The 27551-nt window shown below is 36.2% G+C and overlaps 1 long non-coding RNA gene across 1 annotated transcript; it reads right to left on the bottom strand.

Annotated features, from left to right (window-relative positions):
• LOC125695182 (uncharacterized) lies at positions 1 to 27551 on the bottom strand. The gene is made up of 5 exons (XR_007377850.1): positions 27183 to 27551; positions 13240 to 13400; positions 8086 to 8284; positions 5879 to 5916; positions 1 to 949 (listed from the first exon to the last, which is right to left on the bottom strand). It is a non-coding gene; the product is annotated as an uncharacterized LOC125695182 (long non-coding RNA).

Below are 27551 nucleotides of genomic sequence, written 5' to 3'. Positions count from 1 at the left end.
TTTAATTTTCTTCTCAGTACAATTCAAGATATAAATCTGAACTAGTTAAGCACTGAAATACTAATTCATTTATTTCCTGTCAAAATTAAATTTCAAGTGCAGCATCACTTTTCTTCACTTTTTGAAATATACAACCATGATCCAGGTAAATCTAGCCTACATGTAGAATGATTCAGGGCCCAGGCATATTAATGCTTTTGACATGATACTTCAGCTGTTACAGCCGTTACAGAAATAGAGTAAAAGGATGAAAACATCATTTTAATTGTGATTTTCTGTGGTGTACCATTTATAGAGATTTCTATTGTTTATCAATGAAGCTGTAGATATTGTTTTTTTGCATGGCTCACTGCTTTTGTGCAGTTGCAATGTACTCACTACACTGAATTCCAGTTAATTTTAATGGCCTTCACTGAAACTGGTTTCCTTCAGATCCTATGTCCAAAATTTGAAGTGATATTCTATATATAACCTCTGGGCATCTCTCAGTTAACTAATGAACCAGGTGGAATTTTCAAGGGCAGTCATCCAGTATTCCAACCACAGAAGCCAGGTGCACATGCAATTCAGGTGCTTTGATTCCCCAGGAAAACTATTAGGAGAACTAGTAGATTTTCATGAATGACAATGGAATTTCACTACCACTCTTGAACCATGCTTTCTTCAGTCTCTTGACATCTAAACTAGACTAAACCCTTTTCTTCTGAGGCAGCTTTCTCTCTGGTACACCCTGGCCTCTGAGCTTCTATGCTCTTTTGGTACCCAGGCAGAGAGCTTCAGCTCTGCCCTACATGCAGGCTCCTCCAAGGCTGACAGCATCAGAGCACAGACAGGAAGTGGGCAGTGCTCTAGGATCTCCTCTCTGCACAAACGTGGCTGCAAGAGCACGGTCACCATCAGGACTGGTGATTCTGGGAAATGCAATTTTTTTCTATGAATCTTCAAAAACCTAATGAAAATAATACATTATAAGAAACAATCTCTTGATGCAATATATTTAAGACAACTTCTAACCATAAAAGTACTGAATGAAGTATTCTCATTCTTATTATGTGTCTACAATCTAGCAAGCACATTTTAATTGCACTCTGTAAAAGTTTAATTTTTTCTCCCCCTTACCTTCTCCTCAGATTTCTGCTATGAGACATCCAAAAAGCAGTAAACTCTGTGCAAAAAGCCATGGTTTTATTTGCTTGGGAATTCACATTTCCAGTATTTTTGATACTGATTTATCACCTTCAATCCCTTCTCTGGCCTGCAGCTTGTATGGTGCATCTACCTGCTTAGGGCTTATAATACATATCACTTTTTCTACAGGACGGATGTGCTCCAGAAAGTCCTCAGAGTTAACATAAAAATGTTCCTTGTTAGAATATACTTAAGTTTTGATAAATATAAGCCAGATCATATATTATTGGAATTCTGTTACATAAAAACCACAATTATTATTAGGTTTTTAAATGTTTTAAAAGAGATAGAGGTACTCTCAGATTATGTGTGCAGCTCCAAAGATTCAATAAAGACTTGTACAGATAAGATCAAAAGAAGAACAAAATTCTGTGGTAAGAGGGATTTTATCTGTGATGTTGTTTTATATTTTCATGTAACATATTAAGTAGCAAACAAAACAAAAATGGCAATGTCGTCTTTTTTTTTTTTTCCTGTCAGAAATAAATCTGATACACAGAGATAGAGGAATTCATTCCTAATTTGAAAGAAGAGATGATCATCAAAAAATTTCACAATTAAATCTTTCAGAAACCATAAGCTTTTTTTAGGCTTTTCTAAGTAAGAAAACACTGACAAGAATGTTATATGCATATGTAGTAAGTACTGTTATCATTTCTTCACTGTTTCTATTGTTGCTAGGAACAGAAAAATGAATCTGAGCACTGTTCAATGCCTTTTGGGCAGATAGTCATTAGAAACTCTTTTTCTGGATGTGCAACTTACTGAAAAAAATTGTTTAATTAAATGTAACCATAAAAATTAAGCATATCTTTCAGATCACAAAGAACAATTTTTACATTTGTATTCTTTTCTGCTCTTCTCCCTTGATTAGTTATCCACTAGACTTGTGTTCCTACTCTTTTCTTCTTTCTGTTAATCTTTGTCCCAGACTTCATCAGCAAAGTATAATTCAGATTTCCATTAGCAGCAGGAACTACTAAGACTCTCCGATTTTCTGTCAATTTAGAACGTGCACACTCTTCCCTATTTAAAATCTGCGGTACTAAGTATGCTCCCAGTACTTCATTAGGGCATTGCATGATCTGTCTTCCATTAGAGCTGAACTCAGGGACTTTTAGTCAACAAATTATACCAAATGTCATGCAGCTGTCTTGCCTAACAGTCTTGCTCAACAGGGAGCCTGGGAAGCTCACTTTGGCTGAAATAACCACCCTGCGATCAACACACAGCTTCAGACATGCAGATAGGCAGAAAAGTGAGGTCAAGCAACAAAACAATGATTCAGTCTTGAGACAAAATTTCACGGTTAATGATGCTGACAGATTTTTATTCTCCTACAGTATAAGTAATAACTGTAACTCACCTAATTCAGGCCAAAAGCATAGCATGTATATTCATTAAATGAAGAGCTGATAAAGTTCAGCAATAGAAGGTACTCCTTTTATTTTTCCTTCTTAAGTGGGACGTGGGGACATTGTTCTTGATGTAATAATCAACCTGATTCCATCTTTGATGTTTGTTTCTCTATTACTATGTAGACAGACTGGGCTTTGGGCATTTCAGCTACAGTGACTGTACTATTGAATTCTTTATTATTCTACAGTCTTCTAATTATTAATGACTTTTAGCTTACGAACTGACTGGATCTGTACAGGTTTTTTTTATATATGCCACTTAAAGCTTGTTTTTGTTCTAAAAAATGTTAAGAATTTTACAACTGATTATAATTAGAGTATGCATTATTCTGTAAAAGTTAATAACTTGTATCTTCCAAGAAGTGACATTTTGGATAGAGCAAGGAACATGTTTGAGAATGAAAATATGTGATAGTTAAGTTCTGTCACTGTCACTGTGATGTTAGAAGCTTTGAAAAAAAAAAAAAAATACACTTAGAGTGATACTTTCAAATTATTTCACCTCTAGGTTTAAGTTCTAAAATATTTTATCTATTTTAAAAATAAAAGTATTTTCAGAATGACATGGAAATTAAAATCATTGCATGTCATTAATATACTCCTTAGGTTATTGTACCTAAACAAGTGGTCTGGACTCAAATAGACCATCTTGGAAATTTTACTTTGGTATAAAACAAAATATAAATTCAAAACACTTTTTTTTGGTTTAGAATATAACTACAGACACAGCAGCTTATATGTAGCCATATTTTTGAAAATATGACATTGTTTACTCATCTATAATTTTGAGATATGCATATCAGTAAAATACAATCAATATCCAGAAATCCAAATATGAATCTGAGAAGTATCTAATATACTGTATATTTGCTCACTCACATATTATTTAAATACCTTACACTTGCCCTGTAATGGCTGTTATTTTTGAATCATTAATAAATTATTAGTAATTCATTATTCATTTAAATGTTCACGTTGATAGTCCTATTTGTGATCTACTGAAATGTTCAATTTTATAAATATTCCTTCATCAATTTATACAAGTGGCAAATTCTTAAGCAATAAGCACACCATTTTATTTCTGCCACATTTTATAAAGTATCTTACTCCTGTTGCGTTACAGAGCTCTGAGTTTTTTCTCTTCTGTTCACATGTCCAAATTATGGCTTTTGACGTTTCAGAATGTTGTAAATGAGAAGTGGCACTTCCACTGTTTATTCAGGTAAACTGTTTTCAAAATAATCTAACTAGAATTGAAGCTGTTGAGGTTCTTCTGCTCAAGTGAAAATAACAGATGCAGGGGTTGGTTCCAGTGCTTTTTGCCCATGGTGTGAAATGGTTTGCCTGACAAGTTGATATTTCTTGCCATTTCTTTGAATGATCAAATTCAAAATCCTACATAAGACTGAACATCTGTTTATCCATTAAAACCCTTCCTTATTCATCTACGCAGGCTGGATGAATACCACTTCTGAACTTTCTCTCAGCATGAAGGAGCTGTGAAAAGTCATTAAGGCTTTTATGACCAGCTTGAAAAATATGCTTTAGACTGATATAAGCAGCAGAGCTTTATGTGTGAAAAATGGAGTGACTTTCTACAGCCACTGAAAAATAGATCTCAGTATTGAGTACTCTTTTCTTACTTTAGTATCTACTATCACAGTAATAGCTATTTTTGAGAGAATACATTCACACAATAGTTCTACAATTTCAAGAGACTATAAATGCTGAGTAAAAAGGCTGACGACACCAAGCTGAGTGGTGCGGTTGATACGGTGGAAGGAAGGGATGCCATTCAGAGGGACCTCGACAGGCTGGAGGGCTGGGCTCGGGTGAACCTGATGAGGTTCAACACGGCAAAGTGCAAGGTTTTGCATTTGGGCCGGAAGAACCCCAGGCACCTGTACAGGCTGGGAGGAGTGGTCCTTGAGAGCAGCTCGGCAGAGAAGGACCTGGGGGTCCTGATGGACGAGAGACTGAATATGAGCCAGCAGTGCGCTCTGGCAGCTCAAAAGGCAAATGGGATCCTGGGCTCCATCAGGAGAGGGGTGGCCAGCAGGGACAGGGAGGTGATTGTCCCTCTCTACACGGCTCTTGTGAGGCCCCATCTGGAGTACTGTGTCCAGGTGTGGAGCCCTCAGTACAAGAAAGACATAGAGATTTTGGAAAGGGTCCAGAGGAGGGCGACTAAGATGATCAGGGGGCTGGAGCACCTCCCCTATGAGGACAGGCTGAGGGAGTTGGGCTTGTTCAGCCTGGAGAAGAGAAGGCTGCGGGGTGACCTCATTGCAGCCTATCAATACCTGAAGGGAACCTACACCCAGGAGGGGAGTAAACTCTTCAAAAGGGCTGACAACAGCAGGACTAGGGGAAATGGTTTTAAGTTGAAGGAGGGAAGATTTAGGTTAGATGTTAGGGGGAAGTTCTTTACTAGGAGAGTGGTTAGGCCCTGGAACGGGCTGCCCAGGGAGGTTGTGGATGCCCCGTCCTTGGACGTGTTTAAGGCCAGGTTGGACGGGGTCCTGGGCAACCTGATCTGAATATGTATGTTGGTGGCCCTGCTAGGCAGGGGGGTTGGAACTACATGATCCTTGGGGTCCCTTCCAACCCGGGTGATTCTGTGATTCTGTGATTCTGTGATTCTGTAAATTATTCATAGTAGCAGCTGCATGCCAGAAGAGAATATTATGATCTTCTTTCATAAGTAAGGGTGTCAGATTTGTCTAACTTGTGCCTAAATAGCTTCAATGATAAAAGGGGGGTGTTTTAAACAGCAGGAAAGGATCCCAAAAATTAGACTTTATGTGGAGTGTAGAATAGTCTCCTCTAACTTCTCTCCTTCCAGCATTGTAGTGTTTTCTTCTGCAAGAAGTAGGGTAGGACTGCCACTGTGCTATATAATGAGTCATTAAACATTTTTTTCAAAAGAGTCAGCAAAAGAGTTTATATAGGCATCATTTAGGATTTTGCTTCAGCATCTTTAGAGAATTTCTGTCTGATGATTTTGATACCTGAAAGATCAAGTAGTTGTGCTGACTATTTTGAAGGTTAAATTGAGATTATATTACTGAATTAGATTGGCTTTATAGAACACACTACAGCAAATAAAAACATTCTCATTACAGCTGACAAACAAGATTGTATACTAGTAACACTCTCATAAACATTCACTGATTAGTCCTGATCAAACACTTGTACTTACATGAGTTATCACATTCACATTTGACAAAGAACTTAAGTGTACAAAGAATAGAAAGATAGACTTTTCTTACCTTTATTTTCCTTTCTTTCATTGATATTCATTTCACTTCTAGGAAAAGAAAAACAAAAGACATGAACTACAAAAACACAAAAACAAGAAGTCACAGAATATTGCTCATTCCATTTATCTTACATTTTTCTAATTTTTTCATGCGTATGTAATGAAAATTTTTAAGAACTATAAATATTTTTTTCATTTTTTAACCATCCACTCTACCGCAAATGTGTAAAACACTGAAGTAGGAAATAATCATCTCTCTATTTGCATGCTACATTTTTATTTTTTAACAGAACAGGAAGCAAAAATAAAATTTGATGAAGGATGCAGCATTCATAGAATGCTAAAATTACTATTCTGTGAGCAAGACTGTTTTCTTAAGACATTTTTTATTGTAAGCCATCACTTACAAACAGCTCCAAAACCTATAATAATTATGCAGTTAATACAGTACACAATGCTTCACTAAACAGCTAAAGGTATTCTGAATGGAAATCTGTAACCATTAACTCATTTTTAAAAGAAAAACATGAGTATTCCTTGTTTACAAGGCTCTAGGTAATTTCTGTGTATGTACTGGGGGCTGAGGTGATTTGGGCCAGGCTTCCACATGGTCAATTTCCTATAAATACATGCTTCAACAATCATTAACAGCCTCTGCCCTATATAAGCCCGACATGAAAACTGTCTAGTTCAGTGCATCAGCTATTTTTAACCACTCCATACAGTTTCCTCAGCCATGCGGATCTCTAGTTTCTGCAGCATTCTTACCTGACCAGAAAACTAGATTTCAGGCAGCTGTCTTAATGCTGCTTATGTCCACTTCCCATAAATTACATATTTCTAAGAGACGAGACAGAAATGATGGCTGAACTTTAAATGTAAAATCAGTCAAGATAGCCATCTTAGGGTTTCTGTTTGCTCTGCAGATGGACTAATACAGGTATTAAATCTTCAAAATCTTTCAGACAGATAATTTTGATAATCTCACTATATTAAAGTACATTAACTTTCTTCATGCTAGCCTGAAAATATGAATGTGAAAATGGAAAGACAAGGTCTTATTCTGGTCGTACTTGGAACATTCAATGTGCACTGAACTGCCCTATTTAAATCTTAAATTCCTTGAATCGTATACTATTTCTATTCATTTTGTTCAATATTAGGTGTATATGGAGTTATTCGAGGACAGATTGGAGGGGGCCCCAGGAAGCCCAATCTGATGATCAGCAGCCCTGCCCACAGCAGGTGGTTTTGGGCTCCACAGTCTTTGAAGTTCCTTCCAACCCAAGCTGTTCTATGATCCTATGTGTCAGTGATTTGTAAAAACAGCCAGAAATTGTCAGAATAATATAAAAACAACTGGAAAGTTATTATTGATACATTGGTAAAGTTTTGCCCTGACATCGGGAAAGCATATATTGCAAATAACTCTATTCTCAGCTTGAAGATCTAGCTGATGAACAAACCTTACTGTCTTCACAGTGTGAAATTGAAACTTAAGTCCATAAGTAGAACTCTGACACTCAGACCATATTTTACTAAATTACTCGTTAATTAAAAATAACTGTAATTCAAATCCAAGAATTTTCCTTAAGTTGCTGAATTGCAAAATGTGCACAGAAAGATACCATGGGGAAAATTTGTAACTCACCACTAAATGAATGTATTTGTTCTGGCAGCACAGTAAAACCAGTGACAAGTAGCAAAGGGAGGTCTAACTGATGACATGAGAAGTTTATGGTTTTGTAGTAATAACTTAATAAGTGACTCTGAGGATTTCTGATATTTGAATAGTTGAAATAGACTCACATTCCAAAAACCTGAAGGACCTTCCTGTAGATCTTGTGTAGATATCTACACAAATACTATTTGCAAGCTGTGATTTTTATTTACTAAATTTCTGAGATGAGTTTCACAAATTCAATTAAAGAAATATCATAACTCAAAGTTGAGCAAAAACTGTCTGAATTTCTTCATTATCAAGGCCCTCACTGGTGGTCCATAAGATTTTTCTGAATGTTTTAGATGCTGTTTGTGGGTTAATGTTGCTCTCTTTAACAAACTATACAAACTGCACTGAAATTGAGCATGCTTGTTACATGTGTCACATAACCCTTGAGAGAAAGTCTGCTTAGACATGGGTATTATTCTTATTGGCATTTAAATTCTAATTTTAAAATGGAACTAAATTCAAAGAGGAACATAGGGAACACATACCGTGGAGTTTCAGAGATACCTGAATGAAGAAGTGGGGCTTGTTGCCTGCAGTTGGACCATGAGGCCAGAGCTATGGTGAGTTCCGATTTATTCTCCTATGCAGACACATGTGACCATAATTTAAGGGCAATTTAGCATTTTAAGATCCAGAATTTACGTATCTCTCTTTCAACTGTAGAGTCAGACTTGGCACAGATACCTAAGACAAAAGTGCTGTTAGGTTCCATATTAAATTTTATAAAAATGCCTCCACCTCCTCCCCCAAAACAGAAACTAAGATAAATAGATTAATTAAATTCTAACTGAGATTATTCAGACCCATTCAAGACCTTGGAAAAAATCCTAAAGAACTATAAGTTATCTTGGAAGCAGGGCACTTTCTTCCCCTTTTCTGAAGCCAAGATACTGCTCAGAATTTGTTACAAAATGGAGAAGTGATCCATCATCTCTGAAGTAACAGAACACCTCTCTTGAAGATGGCTTCAGATCTTCCAGATATTTGTATGAACAGCATCAACAATGGATTAGCAAACACTGTAGGTAGGCAGGCATCACTGCATGTTCTGTAGGCGACATTATTATAGGATATGAATCAATAGCAATGACCTGATAGACTTCTAAGCTATTCAGGTTTCAATTAGCATTAGTATTATTTTCTACATATTCCACTGCTCATTAGCAAGACTTGACAGTCCTGACAGCTGGTGCTTTGGAGTATTCCTGTATAGTATTCCCAAGTGACCTTGATGAACCCTTTAAATCACTTTAGCTCTACTTTGAAGAACAGATTGTCCATGCTGATTTTATAACCCACACTGCTGCTGAAGCAGCTTTCTTGGCCAGCTTCTGTCTCCCCACTTCTGAACATCTGCTGCTTGGAAAATTCAAGTCATTACCTGCATATTGGTCAAACTTACTGATAACAAAGTTTATAAGAACTTAATCTGCCTCATTTTCCATGTAATATACTGAGAAATATATGTTTTTTTCAAATTCCTGTATTTCTGCATGTTTGATCTTGTAAAGGCAAAATCAGAAGTCTCTACAACAGTTATAGAAATGTTCACTATCATGTTCTAGGAAAAGAAAAAAAAAAGAAGAAGAAAAAAGAAATGTTTGGTTTCTTTACAATTTTAATGCATTGAGTGTTACTGCTTCCAACTGGCACCATCCTGCCCTACAATCCTGTACAGCTTCCTGACTGTCAGCTCCATCTTTGCCTCTTACTATAAGGTCACAATTTGTGGACTACTGCCAGACCATCAGCAGTCACTTCTCTCCTTTGTCTTTCCAGTACGTGCTAAGTGCTCATAAGTCGCATTAACTAGAATCGAGGCAAAGCAACAAATTGAACAAATAATTTTAATAGCCAACAGGGAGAGCAGAGACCTGTTTATAATTGCTTAGTTTGCTGAGTACATGGATGTTAATGCAACTCACTTCAAAGCAGTTATGTTGTAGCTTCTGACAGGTGCAACATGGAATTATTTACTTTAGCACAACTACTCCAGGCAACCTTGGAGAGTCCATGTCAGCATTTAGTACTGTGGCCCCGTACCTACCATTGAACTCCCTGATCTTCCTTGAAAAACAGAACTTCCCTGTTTACCCATTATTCCAAATAAACATCTGGTCCTTCTGATTTCACTGACTTTTTGTATCTCTTTCTCAGAATGATTATTGTCAGAAACTTTTGAAACTACCTTGCTTTATAAAAGCCTCTTTGCGATGTCTAAAATGGAGCTGAGGCTGGTCTGAAAAGTGATCACTGCACAACAGTTAATCACTCACGCAAAATATCTCCCAGTTTCCTATACCAGAAGGGAATAAAATTTGAGCATTTGATTATTCATTTTCCTCATTTACAAAGCTGATTTTTTCATACAAAGCCTCAGTTGCTTCCATATGACCCTGCTCATCCTGGAAATCTTGCAGTCTTCACAGCCAGTCATGGACTTTCTATTCAGTGTAATCTGTGTAAACAAGACTGCATACTGTCAGGGTCAAAGCTCTCTACTATTTGGCCTCAACAATTTTCTAGTACTATGAACAGAGAGCTATGTACAGAAGACACACATTGACTTCATTTAAAAGCATATTTGGATTCTCAATGTGTTTATGTATTTTTGAAAAATATTCTGGATCAGACCATCTCTATTTTGAACTAAAACCTGCACAGAGGTAGAATGGAAAAGAAGAGAAATATAGCAATGACATTAGGAAAAAGAAATAATAAAAACACACTTCCTGCTCCTTACAGTTACCCATATTTATTTCAAGTGTTAGTTTCTCTCACAAGCTTTTCTCCTTTCTGTTCACAAATGTTTACAAATTAATTTCCTCAAGAATTTTCTTTATTAATATTAACTCAGTACTTTTTAGTGACATTTTTATTACTGTTGGTCAATGTTCTATTTTTCTAATATCTCTACATTTCTTCATACATAAAGCTCCCACAAAATATCTGGGAGATTTGGTTAGTTATGACCATTGCACAGTGCCATTTCCATTCTCTGACCACATGTCAAGCTCTGGAAGCTTAAATATTTGTAATCAACAGAATTTTGGTGACTTGCAAATGAAGATAATTATTTGGATACCAAGCTAGAACATTTCAAATAGGACCATTCGGTAAAAATCACTATATAGGCCATCTTAAAAATCGAGCACTATAAAGCAGCCCTGCTTGGCACTAATACTAAAGGAAATAAAAGTGTGTACTTCCTAAAATTTATCACTTTGCTTCTACATATATTCATTTCAGGAAAATTCAGTTAATTGAATGTAAGTGAAAAATATACTTCAAATAGAGACATCCACTCAGCTGAAATAAACCCATAGAGTTTAGACAACCAGAATTAAAAAAAAAAAAAAAAGAAAAGTGATGGAGAATGACCAAACACATTTTGTGCTCTAAATTATGAAAAACTGATTAGGACCTCTAATCAAAATCGAAATCTTCTCCCTGCTGTTCAAAATGTACCAGGAGTAAAAATGTTCTGATAACTTTTAACAATACGTACATTATAATAAAAACGATTATTAAATTACATTGGAAATCTTAGCAAAGGCAATTAAATTATCCCCACATTTCTAGCAGATGCACAAGAAATTTCTGTTGTCCAGAGAATGTGGTAAGTGACTTAAGTGAAATACTTGCCTTACACAGCAGTCTTTCATGGCGTGCTATAACTAGTAATCTACCCAGGATCAGAGCCAAAGAGGGATTAACCCATCACAGAAAGACATTCTATTTTAGGCTTCAGGCACAAATGCCTACTGACTGAACACACTGAGCTTTGTGCAATACGCCACTGCAGTTTGCTGCTTGATGAAAAAGAATGCTGTAATTTATCTTAAGCTTATAATACTGTGTTGATGCATCACACCTGTCAAAATAATGTTAGTATAGTAGACTGGTAAATCAGATGCATCTTCCAAAATCCTTGTTTGGTGACTCTTGCAGTGTAAAAAAACACAGCTATAGATTTTCAGCAGCATTCTTTCAGTGTAAGAATCAGATCCTTCCCACCATTGCAGAAGATCCCACATTTATCACTGAGAATATAGGCCTGCCAGCAGAACACACATTTTATTCCTTAATTACAATGACTATTAAGCCACCGATACAACTGACTGTAGTCCCCAGAGAACTATGCTTTAATCTTTGTTCTAGAATACATAGATCTAATAGAGGGACAGGAAAATATATTTCTGCTAGGGGTATGTGTAAACATTTTTAAACCATTTTCTGTAGCAATTACAGGACACTTCTGTGTAGTCATCTACCACATTTGATAACACCACGACCTTAATTTATGGTCACAAGAAATTCTCTCTGTAAAGCAGATTTAAAAGTCTAAAAGGCTAAACTACCTTGCAGGTATCCCCAACTCCTCCATTTTAAGAGTTTATTCTACAGGAGGCAGTTTTCCCATTTATTTATTTGTAATATGTCTGATTCAAAAGTATATAATTCAGGATCTCCATGTGGGACCATGTGATATAAGACCGCAGTCATTTTCTTTGGATTCCTTCACATTTTCGTGAGCCAAGGGGTCTGACATAACACTACAGCAGTTCAGAAACACTGTTCAGCTATCAAGGAAAACGGTCATAGTGGGAGAGGAGCTATATAACTAAAATTATACGTACATTATCTAGCAGGCCTTTTGATAAGCACTCTTCAGATGATAAATCAAGAGATGATTTTCAGACACAAAAATCAGCTTGATACTAAAGTGCTTCAAGTTACTTTGTGTAGTAGACATCCATTTCATTTATTCTGGTTATAATTAGTTATTATGGATTTTAAAGCAGAGTGTAGAGAGCTCTCTGGCATTTGAATGATCACTGGAGATCTCCATCTGCTATAATTTATCTTCACTCAGCTAAAATTTTAAATGAGCTGAAAAGAGGACATTATCTGGATTCGTACATTAATAGAACAGATATGGGAATCAAAATGGCCATTTTCATGTGTTTTTAACTGCTTTTTTTATAAATTTAATTTACTTTCTATAGGAGCATTTTTTATAATGCAGTTGAGGTGTGAACAGCTATTTCCTATTTTGCTTTGTCTTCATGAAAAAAGAAGAAAAGAAAGACAACTGTCTTGTTTATTACACATCAGTTGTTTTGTGTTCTGAAAACACAATTACTTCCTTGTGTAGTTCTTCTATTTGTATGGCTTTTGTAGCTCTTTACAAATACTACTGAACTTTGTACCACTGTAGTGAGCTAGTGCTCTTATTCCCAGATGCATAAATTCAAAATTCTGTGCAAATTTGGATAAACAGTTTTTAAAAAATGTACAAAGAATTTATCAATATATGCCATCATTTGTATACAAAACACATATTTTTTTGTTTTTAAATGAATTTTCAAACAACTTACACCTTCAGAAATGAATGATCACATGTGGACACCCAAATTCATTAAAAAAAAAAAAAAAAACAAAACTATGTGACAGAGTCAAGGATAGAACCCAATTCTTCAGAGTGATTCTTTTTTTCCTTTTTTTTTGGGGGGGGGGGGGGGCAGGGTGGGGAAGGAGTGCTTATCATTCCCACTCTAAATATATCTCAAATTCTCCAACAAATGGAACAGTTATCCAAAAGAGAGCAAACTAATTCAGTCGCAGTACAGACCTACCTGGTGCACTGAAGTCGGCATTGCTGAGGGGAAAGCGGTGTGTGATCATGTCATTTTAGATCAGAGCTCCATGGGCTTCAGGGCTCGAAGGGCCCATCTTGATCATCCAGTCTGACAACGTGTATAGGAAGAGTCCATGGGAACAGCCCAGGATGAATCTCCTTTCATAATGCATAAGTACAAAGATACAGAATTAAAAATGTGTGAGCAACTTCCATTCTGACAATCTACAATTTAGAATGCGTGTTTTTGCAATGCCTTTTTTTTTTTTTTTTTTTTTTTTTTTTTTTTTTTTTTTTTTTTACAGGAGAGAAGGAAGGGTAGAACTGTTTCATGTTTAACTCCTGGATGTTGACTTCTGAAGCAACCAGAATTATCTATAAATAGCCTCCTGAATCAATTTTCTTCCCTCTGGGGTGTGTAGAATAACAGCTTTTCAGCATGCCAGTGAAGTGACCACACTGTCTTCCTACAGGAGATGCAAAGAGGCAGATTCTGGAAGCACCGCACAGAATGAAGACGTATCATTCTGGGTACAGTGAGTGAGGCTGGGGAATGGGATAGAGGGACCAGGCTTATAGCTGGGGAAAAGGGGACAGGAATAAAAATAGATCTAGGGATTTGTTATACCTTATTTTCCACATGCTGTCATTACTGTGTTTGCAGTCTCCGTCACGTGTCTCTTGGAATTATGTCCACTTTATACTACCTTAAATATTTTCTTATTTTCTTTTCTTATTTACTAATAGATTAAGTGCTCTTTCTAAGTCACTTGCCAATTTTAGAGGAAAATATCTATGCCACTATGACATTTATAGACGAGACAGCTTGGCTGCTTTCACCTTGGGAGGTATTTGATAGACATTGTTGCCCTGTTGATAGTTTATAACTAACAAGCAGCAAAACCTGGCAATTTCTCTGTACATATTAAATATCAAAACTCATGTCATTGACTCATCATGATAGGGAAGACAGCACTCAGCACAAGGCGGGAGAAATCCCTTCTGCTCTTCAGCTGAAGGAGCTGGTATACTGTGGTTTTGCACCCGAGATGGAAGGTTGGATATCAATGAGATGTGCAGTGTTCTCCCATTTGGTCAATCCATGCTTCTCCTCTCAGTCTTATAAGGAGTCTGTTTTCCACTATATTCTTTCCTCTAGATGTATGACTTTCTATAAAACATAGTCACAATATTAAAAACTTGCAATTGTGGGCCATATTCTGCTCTCAAGCATATTTGAATAAATCTGAAACTCAATAGCTAGACATTTTTTTGGATCTGAGTATGTGCACAATCTATTTCTCTCATCCATATGTCGTTTAATCCAATCAGCAAGATGTACATTTGCTTTGTAAAATGAAATAGAAATGGCAAGCACACGTGCCCTAGTACTTAAAATATCATTTTACCCACAGTCATCATGTAGTAAATGCTGTTAAAGTAACAGAGTTGTGCTTGGGGGATGGGGTACAGCGCTGCCTGAATGTTCCTTATCTAAGAAGGGAAGAGATCTTTCTTTTTGCTGCTATTCATGTGACAGCAGAGCTGGAGGGACCAATTCAAACTTAAGAGCTAGATTTAATCTGAAATGATCAATACCCTGGAACTTGCCTTGTCCCACATGATTAGGCCAAGTAGCAGCACCATATATTCTGAGCTTGTGTTGCAAACCACTGTGTATTCAACAATTCTGTTAGGGAGAGTGTTTTTCCTACTACTCACACATTTCCAGTGGATAAGCCTGTGCCAGCAAATTTGACATTCAGCCTTCAGAGAAGAAATGGCTACTGATACACAGAAAAACCTTTTCCTATAACACGCAAGAATGCATTCCACAAATCTGTCGTAAGAGATATTTTTAATCCAAATATGTAAAGTTTTTATCATCAATAATTGAATTTTTAAAGCCAATTTTAGTTCCTGGTATACAAATTCTTTAATGGCACAGTACACACTAAGCAGTGGACTGCAAGTTCAGCGGCTCATCCATCTTCACACATATTTACTAAAGACCAAGGTCTTTCCCAGTCATTACCCTAGCATGCATCTAAAAGTCACTGTGTCACTGGTTCTGGCTGCTCCTCTTAAAGAAATATGAACAAATTATCTTTGGGTTCTTTGGATTTTGAATGATGTGACAGACAGTTTGGATGAAGCTTTTTCTAGGAGCTAGATTATTTTTTCTATGATGTGGGTTTTTGTTTGTTTTGCTTTGCTTGTTTGGTTTGTTCCTTTATTTGTTTTTAACCCTGGATTTCTTCCTGCATGGAAAAGCCTGATATGGAATAGCTGAATTATGTATGAAGGGACTGAGTTTTCAGTATTAGTGAACAACTGAAGTTGGAAGCTAAAAGCAAATTTACTTCTAAGAGACTGCATGAAGATGTTACATTCTCTTGGGACCAGATCATTTGTAAAATGTTGCGATTTTTTTTCCTACTTTATCTCATAGCATCCTTGCCTTGTCTCAAGTCTTGCTGTAGGTAATCCCTTTCAGTACAACTTTACTCAAACCAAACAATACTTATGGTATCCCTTGCATAAATTAAAGCTGAAAGCCTGCTAATAAAACTCAAAGAATGGAACAATAAAGTGAGACATTCTTTCAAAAACCATATAGAAATATGGCAGCTTCATGTATGTTTCAGTACATTCACAAAACATCTAGATTCTAAAGTTATAGGGACTGTAATGTCAGTACCGCACAGAATCATCAGACCTCAGCAGAATCACACATCACAAGTTATTACAATCTAGTAAGTATTATTACTTTTCTTAGCTAGAAAGAGTCCATCAGACCCTGGCCCACATAAAGCACCCTTATATGCAACCATGGCACCAGTAGTATTTCAGGGCAGGTTTTGATTAAAAGGGATACTTTGAACTATGTACTTTTCTGAATCAGAGCCATAAGCATCCATCCTTGAAACCAATCAAAGATTTAATGACTTCCTTGAGAAAGAAAAAAAAGTTTCCTGATCTTTGACAAAGGAAAACTTACGCCCCTGTATTCAACGAAGTTTCAGCACTTTCAGAATACTGGAAGCACATGAAAAGTTTCAAAGTCAGTGAACATATATTTAGATTCACTTATTAAAAAAAAATGACACATGCAAAACTAACCACACTTATCTCTATCTACACTGAGAGAAGTACAACTTTTTGTCTGACTCAATACTGAAAGTAAATATCCTAAGCATACTGATTGTGTATATATAACAAATATATTATTACTAACTTAAATTAAGTCTACATTATTACAAAAATTTAACATGAAAACACAATGTATATATATTTTTTTTTACTGTTTGCTGAGAAATCAGAGATATTAAAGCAAAAGGAAAAGGTAAAGACCAGTGTGGATGGAAAGCTGAGACACTACCATTTTTAAATTCACTTTCTATTTAACATCCAGCTGTTGGGACAACTGCAAAAGCAACTGCTTGGCTTGGGGCCCTTTTTTTGCTTCCCTTTGTGTTGATATGACTGACATGGCAATCTGTTGACAGTTTTTCCTCTTTGAATAGCTAACGTTGGGACTGCAGAGAAGGTTCCTTAAAGACACCCTGAAAAAGAGAGAATGTAAGGACCATCTGTTGTCTGTAGTATAATAAGGTCCCACTATAAAAAACAACAACAAAACAAACATTTTCTTTGAAACACTGGTTTATTTCTATGAAGGATATCCACTCCTGACCACAGCCACCCATCATAAATGGCAGCCACCCAGCAAGAGTTAAGTTCACCTTTCTGACTGACTGATGAACAGGCCCATCCATTTCAAGATATTACTATCTACTCAGTCTGAGCATTAATAACATTCATTAATCAGAGCATCCTGCATTTTCTTTGCCTAGAGTCAATGTTGGAATTTTTTTGTGTGTAATGTCATATTTAAATTTGCCCCAGTTCCACTCAGCTTCTGCCACCTTGAAAATACTTTTAAAATTCGCAGCACAGATGAAAGCAAAGAGACAAATCTACACAAATCAATCTCCTCCTGCAGTATCACGTGAAACAAAAATAGCCATGTAAATCCCAGCTGTCTTCCAGTTCTGAGTAGTCCTCTGCCATTCAGATTCATGGCTCATCCTTGCATTTTCAACAGTGTAGCATTCTGAGTTCAGTCCTGTGTTAGTATTGTAATAATTATCCAGTACCTGAATCAGACCATAAACCTATATTTTTGTAGATCTGTACTTCAACACTGCATAACGTACAACCATTTGGAGACACTGTGGTTCACCCCACTGATCCATCTCAAGCACCCAGATAATATGAAGGTATTCAATTAGCTCACAGATCTATGCCATATATACAGGAGATTCTGATCAGCTGACCAAATATCATTCTTATGCTGTCAACTGCAAGAAGAACCCTACCAAACCAAAAAAGGTGAGGATCTCCCCCGTGTATATTTCAGCCATTTAAGTGGGAGGCAAGCATGCAAAGCCCTTTTCTAAAGCAAAATCATAGCAGTACATTATGATTTTTCAGGGTCAAAAAGAGAACTCCAGCCCTTAAGACTCTCAGAAATACCACAGAGAGATTCAAATGTAACCATAAGGCTTTAAGGAAGATTTAACTAGCAAGTGAAATGTTATTTTTCACCACTCAGCAGTTAAACACTGGGACTTAGTTCCCTAAGTGTTAAATCAGTACTGAAAAAGTGGGTTAATAAGAATATGAATGAAGGAGTATTTGAAATCCAAGTATTTTTTCTTGAAGTCTGTGGTGTTCTGCTCAGTGTTTTAAGCCCCACATAGAAGTGGAAGTCTGTTTCTCTGAAGAATGTAGAAAGCTTGCTACAACTTACATCTGTGTCTGCCAGAAAATTCTGACTGAGAGATTTAATGGCCAATGGGTCCACATATGTTTCTGTCAACATGATGCTTGACTCCAACTGTGTCCTACAGAGAATTGCTTGAGCACACAAGAGCTACAGCTGAGCCACACAATAACAAAGGCAAAGCTGACACAATGATCCTATTTTAGAATGGAGACAATATCTTAATTCATTATCTAGAATAGAAGATGCACTGCTCGAACAAAATGCAATGATTCATAGCTGGACTGTCATTGTGTATGTTTTTTTGCACAAGGCAGCAAGTAGATTTGATAGGATTCTATTAAATACTAAATGATAAATTTGTTCTAAGATTTCTATTGCACAAATTCACAATTTGAAAGCTGATACAACTTGTTTTATGACACTGTTGATTTCTTTGCTCTACCTCTCAGTTTAACTTCCTTCTATTTCCCATATGTATAACATTCTCATTTTCATCAATAGCTAAGTGTACTAACAGATATAAGGATTATCTACTGTATTTTGTAAGGTTTTACAAGAGATATAGATCATAGACCTTGTGTTCATTTACCCTTTTCAAAGATGCAGACTTACAAAGTCAGACTTCAGCACAAGAGGCAAGAGCAGGACAGTTTAATAAACCATTCTACACAGCCAAACCAGTACAGAAATCTGAATCAAAATCAGGCAGGCAGACTCAACACTTTGGTCGGAGATTTTGTTTATGCTTCAAATCAAACCTGCATCATAAACTTCTGTTAAATAAATTCCAGCTGTCATGCCATTCTAATCTCACTGCCTGTGGATGATGAAAAGATGATTTTCTTGGGCAGAGAGGTTTTTTTTGTTTGGGTTTTTTTTTTTCCCCCTCCAAAATAAGTAATCAATCTGAGCCCCAAGACCAAGACACTGGGTTAAGTTATGAAGAAATCCAAGTCATTCAGTGCCTGGGTGAAAGAAAGAAGAGGACTGCGCCTTTCTCTCCAGGCTCCCCAGGGGTCTACCACTGTCCATCCTCCTCAAATAGGTTTATCAACAATTTTAAACAGCTACCAAGAGATTGCAGCAGCTGCCAAGTTGTTAAAAATATACAGAACTTCACTGTGGAGGTGGAGAGATTGTCACTACTGGACAGAGAAATCATAGCAGCCCAATATTTTTGGCTACTGCTTGCTATATTTTAACACATCATCTAAGAACACTAATCTTACCCTTGTTTTGTCTTTGCTGTCCTTGTTGAAGATCTTTTAAATATAACCTTTTAAAGTAAAATGTAATGCTGGTTTTTTTTTTTTTTGTCCCTTTTAAACAAGTCTCTCATATTAAGAGATGAGAAAAGAGAAATGATTTTTCCATCTGCTACCAGTACCCCAGGCCAAGTTTCCTGGGGTAGCTAAAAAAAAAAAAAAAAAAAAAAAAAACAAACCAAAAAAAAAAAAACAAAAAACAAAACCATTCCATAACTCCACATGGATTCCAGTGGATTGTTGAGCCAAGCCAAGATCTGTGACTTTCAGCTGTTCTTGTGGGTTCATGTGGCAAACTGCATAGAAAATGCCATACGAGCCATTCCTTCAGAGCAGATGTGTAGAGACATATTAACTAATCATCACATAAACTGTTATAGGTGTTTAGATTCTCTTTATAAAAACAGCTTGCTCTTTAGCCATTTGTTCAATAGCTAATAAGCTGAATCTCTTCTACACATTCAAATTTTTCCTTCTTTTTGGGTGATATACAGTAGGGACCACAACATGCTCCCACTGTCGCTGTAACTCCTAGTGGCCTTATCCTGACTGCTAAAATTGTCAAGATTCTATAGTTCTGAAGATTCTGTATCTGAAAGCAAGATCATTTAGTAATGTCTGTGGAATATAACATCTAAAAGTGGGATTTTTTTTGTCTTAATGTAGATTTTTTTCCCCCACAGTGATACAAGTTACTTATACAAATGCACTCAGAACAGACTAAAAAAATTTATAATTTATGACTATCATAAACAGACTTAAAGCTTAAAGCTTTCTAGCTGCCTATCCAGGTCTTTAATCTAATCTTGAAAAACCCCGAGTTCTTATCCTCTCTGAAAACTTCTGAAAGGACCAAACACAAACTAACTGCTTGTACCCTAAGACTCAAATCCCTCTTTCTATAGCTGAAGACAGACAATACTTGAAAATACTTGCACATTTCAGAGTTATTTTCCCTTGTTCTAAGCCAAAGGAAACTCCTATATCATTTCTCCACAGTGCAGTGGAGAAACAATGAACATGTGGCTCTGCATCTTCTCAAAATCACTATTGCCCTCTGAAATTATTTTTAACCTCAATCATGAGATTCGTACACTCATGACTTAAAATATTAAGTAGATAAAGGCAGTCCAGTTGTATAGTTTTTAATAAGTATTACACGTAGGCTGCACGAACACTAAAGCACATGCATGCATGGAGCCTCTCTGCCCAATATTCAGCCAATGCTATCAAACCCTCAGTAACTCAGTTGTAATTCCACTTCCTACTGAAATGACTGAAAGAGTCTGAGAAAGTCTTCATGTCCTATGTCAATTTAGGATCAATTTCTGGTTGCTATATTCAAGTCAGTACTATTATTAAGAAAAAAAACAAAAAAACAAAAAAAACCCCACCTTTTCCAAGCACTTTGCTGCTACATCTTTTTTGTTTTTCTTTTTTTTTTTTTCCTTTCCTTTTTTTTTTTTTTTGTGTGTGTTATTTTCTATGCTGCTATGTTTTAGGTTTCTCTTCTTCCCCTGTTTATCTGTAGTTTGAAGAAACTTCCTACTAGATGAATTTATCATCATTAGGTCTTGCTTTTTCATAAAACAGATCTTTTTTTCATCTATTTCAGCTATTTACATTTTCAGACATTTATTGCATTATCTGCAGCACATCGCATGACACCTTGATATTTCTTAAAACTTACTTTACAGCAATAAATAAAAACAGCTTAAGACAGCATCTTGTGTCCTCAAGAAACAGCGTCATTTGTTTACAGCTAAGAATCATGACAGCAGCTGCATACTGGACATTCAGTCCAGGACTGAAGATTATTATCTCATGGTATCACAAGAACATTATCTCTATTTGTAGCTACAGAAATATTAGAGATATCAGTCAGATAGAAAATATCCACATGAAACATCCAATGAATGAATCATCCATCTACTGATACCTAAGGATTTGACACCTAATATTGTAAGAGAAACTGTGATAGAAACAAATCACAGAAATAATCAATTTCTTATGAAAGACAGAAACCTAAAGAGCAGGAGACACAATTTGCCCCAGGAACAGAAGAACAAAGAAAGCATGTTTTCCAGTAGGTTTGTAACTTTTAGCCCAGTCTCTCTTCCTGTTGCTCACCTGTTTTTTTGTGTTTGTTTTATTTTTAAACAGCTCCTTCTGTCTCCCTTAGAGACCTCCTCTGCAAGAAAGACAGTGCAAGCCACAACTTGCTAGCAGCTACATTTGCACTGATTGGCCACAAATCTCTTAAATAGAGAGTAAGGCATCTGAGCTTGTGGTCAGCGAGAGCACATATTTTGTTTTGTTTCTGCCAAGTTCACTGTCAGTTTCCTCAAAACTTCTAGGAGCTTAATTTTATTTGAAATTTTAAGTAAATTTCAGATTTATTGAAAATCATTTGTAAGAGTCACAAATAATTATGTGAATAATAGATGACTCCGTAGACAGAAAGTTTGATTGCATAAGTCTATTGTCTTTAGGCAGTATTTCTTATCCTTATTTTCTTTCTCTATATTAGATAACTACAGCACATTTAAATTGGAATGACTCTGGAATTAAACTTTTCAGTTATCATTTCCAGTAGTCACCAATATGTAGACACTATTAATTTATTCATATAAGCAGAGCCAGAAAGTATGAGAATATTAATGGGAATCTTAAAGAGGTAGCAATGTCTTATGTCTCATCTGAGCACGATAGAAGAGAATAAAACAATGTTAACTAATATTGTGAATGAAAGCAGATGGTATCTCAGGTCATCAGTAGCACAGAATTCTTCCCTACCTTCCTAGGGAGCTGAAAGTGACTCAGCTTCTTTTGGGTTTTCAAGAAGAGCAAATGCTTACAAAAAATTCACAAGATATATGGGTCTGATGACAGAACCAAGCATATTCCAACACCTCATTTTAAGGAGATGGCATGTGATGCTCTTCTGATACAGGCTGACATTCATCACTTCTTACAGCCAGTACAAACGCCATTTCTCTTTTTGAAGTTGCATGAAGCTATAAAGCAAATGTCACAGACCAGAAGAAGCCAAGGTTGTGTTTTAACTCTGAAAAGTAATCTACACTGTATTAGGTTGAAATATATATTTCGAAATCTGTTTCTTTCTCTAGCTTTATTTTCATCTTTTCAAAAGCTGGCAGAAATTTAATTCAATTGCAAAATTTTGCTAAGGTGGTAGATGTGATTTGATGTGCAAGTATCGCTATAAAGTAATTCTATTAGCAGACTTCTGTAGGGACTGGAGGCAGTTGTGAAGTGAGTGTTGAAAGAAATGGAATTAGGGGACATCTATTGATGAGCAATAAACTAGAAAAGTATAAGACTTCAAAGAATAAGGACATGGAGCTTGGAGGAAGGAGAAACTGAAACTTCAGGGAAACAAGAATAGTAGCCTGAAAGACATCCAATTAGCCTGATACAGAGGTGAGTTTAGTGCCAAACAGCTGGAGAACCCTAGTGCAAATCTTATGATCAGGTACTCTGCGGCATAGAAGACAGGAGGAGATAAATAGAGATTGAGTTTTGCACAAAAACTATGAAAGAAATGAAGAAGAGAGCATAAGTTATAGAAAAATATTGCTGATATATTTTATATCAGAAAATATTTATTGGAAGTGCATTTTATACATATATGCATACCAGCACATATATAAAAGATCTGATTATATTAAGTACAGACATACAATCCCAAATAAGACGGTCAATCTACCTTTGTAAGGCTAACAGAGCAAGAATACGAAAGCTAAATCTCTCCAGTTTATATCTCAATTTCCAGCAGTCCACACTTTAAAGATGTTCTGAAGCAGAGGATAGACCAATATTGTTGTGTTTGAAGTCCCAATAAAGGGACTTCAACAAACCTGTCAAGTAATTAGAGTATAAAGACTTACTGGCAAAAAGCCCAACAGTTTTGTAGTAAAAGCTACCATTACTTCATGTAAATCATGCAAATGCATCGCTTTTCACTTAATGAATTTCATACGCTGTCAAAATAATTAAAAAAAAAAAAAAAAAATCTTCTTTTCCAGAAATTTCATTCTGCTCTTTAAGTCTTTAAACATTGCACTTAGTACTCTTATGCTCTTGCTGAATAAATTAGAGAACTCAGCAACTCTCAGCAATTTAATGACCAGGAGAAACATGCTTTTACTATTTTCAGGAATATTTTATATCAGTATAGGAAGAATACCATTCTGAAAATTACATTTTCTAGGCATGGAAGAACGTTACAAAAAAAAAAAAAAAAAATTTTCAAGACTATACAATATTCTTTCCTACATCTAGAATCCAGAAGTGAGAAAAGCACAGTAACCATGGAAGGCAATGAAAAGTTTGGAGAACACTCTCTTATGTACATACCCTGAATATGAAGGAAGAATATAGAAAAATTGAAACCAATAACTTCCCAAGGGATGCCTAAGAGACAATTGCAGCTATGAGACCAGATGGAGGGCTGAATTTGAACCAATTGCTTTGTAAAGAAAATACGAGCTGTGTAAACAGAAGGGGTCAATCAAGGATTTGGTTACTGTAAATCACCAAATCTAATCCAAAGCCTTCACTCCAGTTCCAGCAGATTCAAGACAAATGCCCTGATATGGAATCAAGGAGAATAAAAAAAGTGCAGTATTTTATGGCTAACCTCAGTGAACTCAATGACAGAAGCGTTTTTAGATTGTGACCATGCTCTGAGTTCTGAAAGGAATTACTTAACACTGTTAACTGTCCTGAATGACAATACTAAGATATAAAGAAAAAAGTAAAGTGATGATGCTCTAGTGAGACAGAAATGAAAGTGTTGCCTCTCATCTCAAAATAAATAAATAAATCCTTTTCCATATAATTTGTAAAGTTTTTATTTTCATTTGGAAGGTATCCTTTTGAATATAAATGTACAAAAAATGATAGTATGTTCAGAATCACAAGGTTGGAAACAACCTGCAAGATCATCTAGTCCAACCACCCTCCCATTCCTATCAGTACCACAAGCACTAAACCATCTCTCGTAGCTCCTCATCCAGGCGCCTCTTGAACACTGCCAGGGATGGCGACTCCACCACCTCCCTGGGCAGGCCATTCCAGTGCCTGACCACCCTCTGAGAGAAAAAGTTTCTCCTAATATCCAACCTAAACCTCCTCTGGTACAACTTCCTGCCATTTCCTCGGGTCCTACTATTTGCCTGGGAGAAGAGGCCAGACCCTTTTGCACCACAACCTCCCTTCAGGAAGTTGTAGAGTGCAACGAGGTCTCCCCTGAGCCTCCTCTTCTCCAGACTGAACAATCCCAGCTCCCTCAGCCGCTCCTCATAAGACTTGTGCTCCAGACCCCTCACCAGTTTCGTTGCCCTTCTCTGGACACGCTCCAGGGCCTCAATGTCTTTCTTGTAGTGAGGGGCCCAAAACTGAACACAGTACTCGAGGTGCGGCCTCACCAGTGCTGAGTGAGAATGCATTAATACAATTGTTAATTGCGTTTATATAATGAGTCAGAGCATATCCATAGCTTTATTTACTCAATGCAATGCATTTGAAAGCTTCATAATCGGTAACCGATTTCAAAATTGCTATACGGAAGTTATTGTATAGATATCATGTAACAATCATTCTATACATTTCCTATGTCTCTTTATGAAGAAAATACTTCAAAAATTAAATAAACTCTTCAGATTATGAACTCTAACATATTACATCCCGTCTCTTTGCGAAAAAAAGAGAAGTTTTGTCTGGTTTTAACTGCACATTTAGGTTTCAGCTCCCTCTTGTTCCTGGACTTACACACCATTGTGACCTCAGCTACATATAATTAGTGTTTATATTCACATACCAATTGCTTATATAAATCAGAACAGAAAATTAGTTTGCTCCTCCCTTTCTCAGCTGCTCCACAGTGAGCAAGATTTTTTCTGCTAGGTAGCAGGCAAGCTGTTTCCTGACAAGGTCCAGTCTGCTGTACTGCCTTTACTAGGTTTTCTAGGATCTACTTACTTCATGAGCTACACAAATTTTACCCTTAATAAAGATTCACAAGCCAAAGGCAAACAGTCCGTTTGGTTTATTTCCTGCCTCTCAATGATTCCTGATGAGATTAATGTATATGAACAGATTGAGGCTCCTATCCAGCGTTAGGAAGTTTGCTTCACTTGTTTAATGAGATATCCAAATACTAGAATACAGTTCACACAATTTTTATTATTGATTCTTTACCTTGGATCAAGGGAAATTTCCACAGCACCGTTAAATGCTTTTACAAATAAAAGTTCCTACTCTATTACATTGTCCTGTCTCAAAATATATTTCAGAGTTCTTGTGAGCGAGCACAGAGGAAGAGAAGTTCCCATGTAATACCTTATACGAACACTCTACACATGCCACCTTGGATGATTTCACATGCAGTTATTAGATGCAAATTAAATCTTTATCATGAGTTCTCACTGGTTATAGATAGGCATTTTTTGTTAATGAAAAGAGTTTACTGCTTTCATTGTCCTTATTTTCTCAGCAAAATACAAGGGTACTGGAATACTTTGCATGGCACACGTTTAGATATCAGTGTCTCTAGGCAGTTTATCTAGATAAAGTATCACTTTCAAAGATCCTGATAATAAGTAGTGAGGACAAATTAAGTACGAACATTGTCGGACACATCTGTTCTTAAACAATATTTTCTGTGCTTTTAAAGTGCAGCAAGATACATACCCTACTGTTCCATTCTGGCTCTGACACTGCCTAAGCAAGGTCATTTCAGGTGATCTATTTATAGAGAAAGATCTTAGTCTCTTGAAGACTATACTGAAGAAAAACCTGTATAATTGACTGCTACAGGGAGAGGATCCAGCTCATTATTTGAATTACACATCCATCTGTTTCAGTCAGTGGGGTTTATAAAGATAGTTTAATTTAAGAGTTAGTTGAAGTTATCAAATAACAGATAATTTTAAACTACAGAAGAGATTTAATTTTCCCCTGCTGTTGTGAATCAGCATTTTTTTTTTTCCCCCTCAAATAAATGCAGAAGAATATGTTGTGTAAGCCAGAGATTTAAATGAGTTTGCATTATCCTTATTTGGACCACGGACTATCTATTATACTGAGCCTGGTTATATTCCTTGCCATCTTTGCATTCTGATTATTTTGCTGTATTCAGTTTGGCTTCTTGTGTTACTTCAATGTTAAATATTTAAAGCAGAAATATTAAGTAATGTATTTATTGTGCTAGCTATATCTTAAGTTTTTTTTAAATTCCTTCCTGCAGAATATTACATGGATGAAAATCTATCTACAGAGATACTCATGCTGTATTTTATCAGAGATTAAGCAGATACTGACAGCATGATATTACACAATCTCTTAAATTGTCTCACATGTAAGAACTCCTGTTTCCTATCTTTTTTCCCTTTCTTTTTTATTAGTTATTCTAAGGATCTAGTATATCTAAGGATCCCAATGTACCTGCTGCTAAGGTGCAATCTATTGCCTTTCATAAAAATCACAACCAGAACCTACTTCTTTATGATCTGGGATTTCTTATCATCTCACTGAGAAGCATTAGCAGATATTTACTTACTGTTTTATTCTATATTTAAATGTTAAGTTACTTTAAGTCACAGATTTTTTTTAAGCTCTTAGTCACTATAGATAGCATGGATTTACATTTTTGTGTCCAGATGTTGAATTCTGAATATAGACATTAAGATTGTATTAGAAATTTACATTTTTCACACAGTCCAAGAAAGCACCTGTAACTCTATAACATGATGGAAAATACGATAATAGCAGGATGGCAAAGCCTTTGGCTGCAGCAAATGCAGACAAGCCCAAGTAAAGCAAGCACAGAAGCATCAACAAAAGAAAAGAGCTACTTACCTTCAAAAGGCCACAGGTAGGAAAAGATCTCCAGTGAGATACTTTCTTCTCTACTGTCAACCTTTAAATTAGCTCTGGGAAGGGGTGGATCCTGGCTCCACTCTTTCCAATCACTCAGTGCATTGCATGCACCTGAACTCCCCTGGGTTGGTCTTACCTTCCCACCAGGTGCTCAATTAATATTTCATGCCATGGCTTAGCATTTCAGCTACAATATTTCAGTTGTTTCTACACTGTTCTACACAGAAATATTTAAATCCAAAATATTTTGTTTGAACTTTCTATGTTTCTGATATTTTACAGTTGATTGACTGAAAAGGAAACTTCTTTCATAGAATATATTTTCTTTGGTTTTCAGCATATTTCATG

This window comes from Lagopus muta, chromosome 6 (genome assembly GCF_023343835.1).
Source record: "Lagopus muta isolate bLagMut1 chromosome 6, bLagMut1 primary, whole genome shotgun sequence".
Taxonomy (NCBI): domain Eukaryota; kingdom Metazoa; phylum Chordata; class Aves; order Galliformes; family Phasianidae; genus Lagopus; species Lagopus muta.
This window is presented reverse-complemented; position numbering and strand designations above follow the sequence as displayed.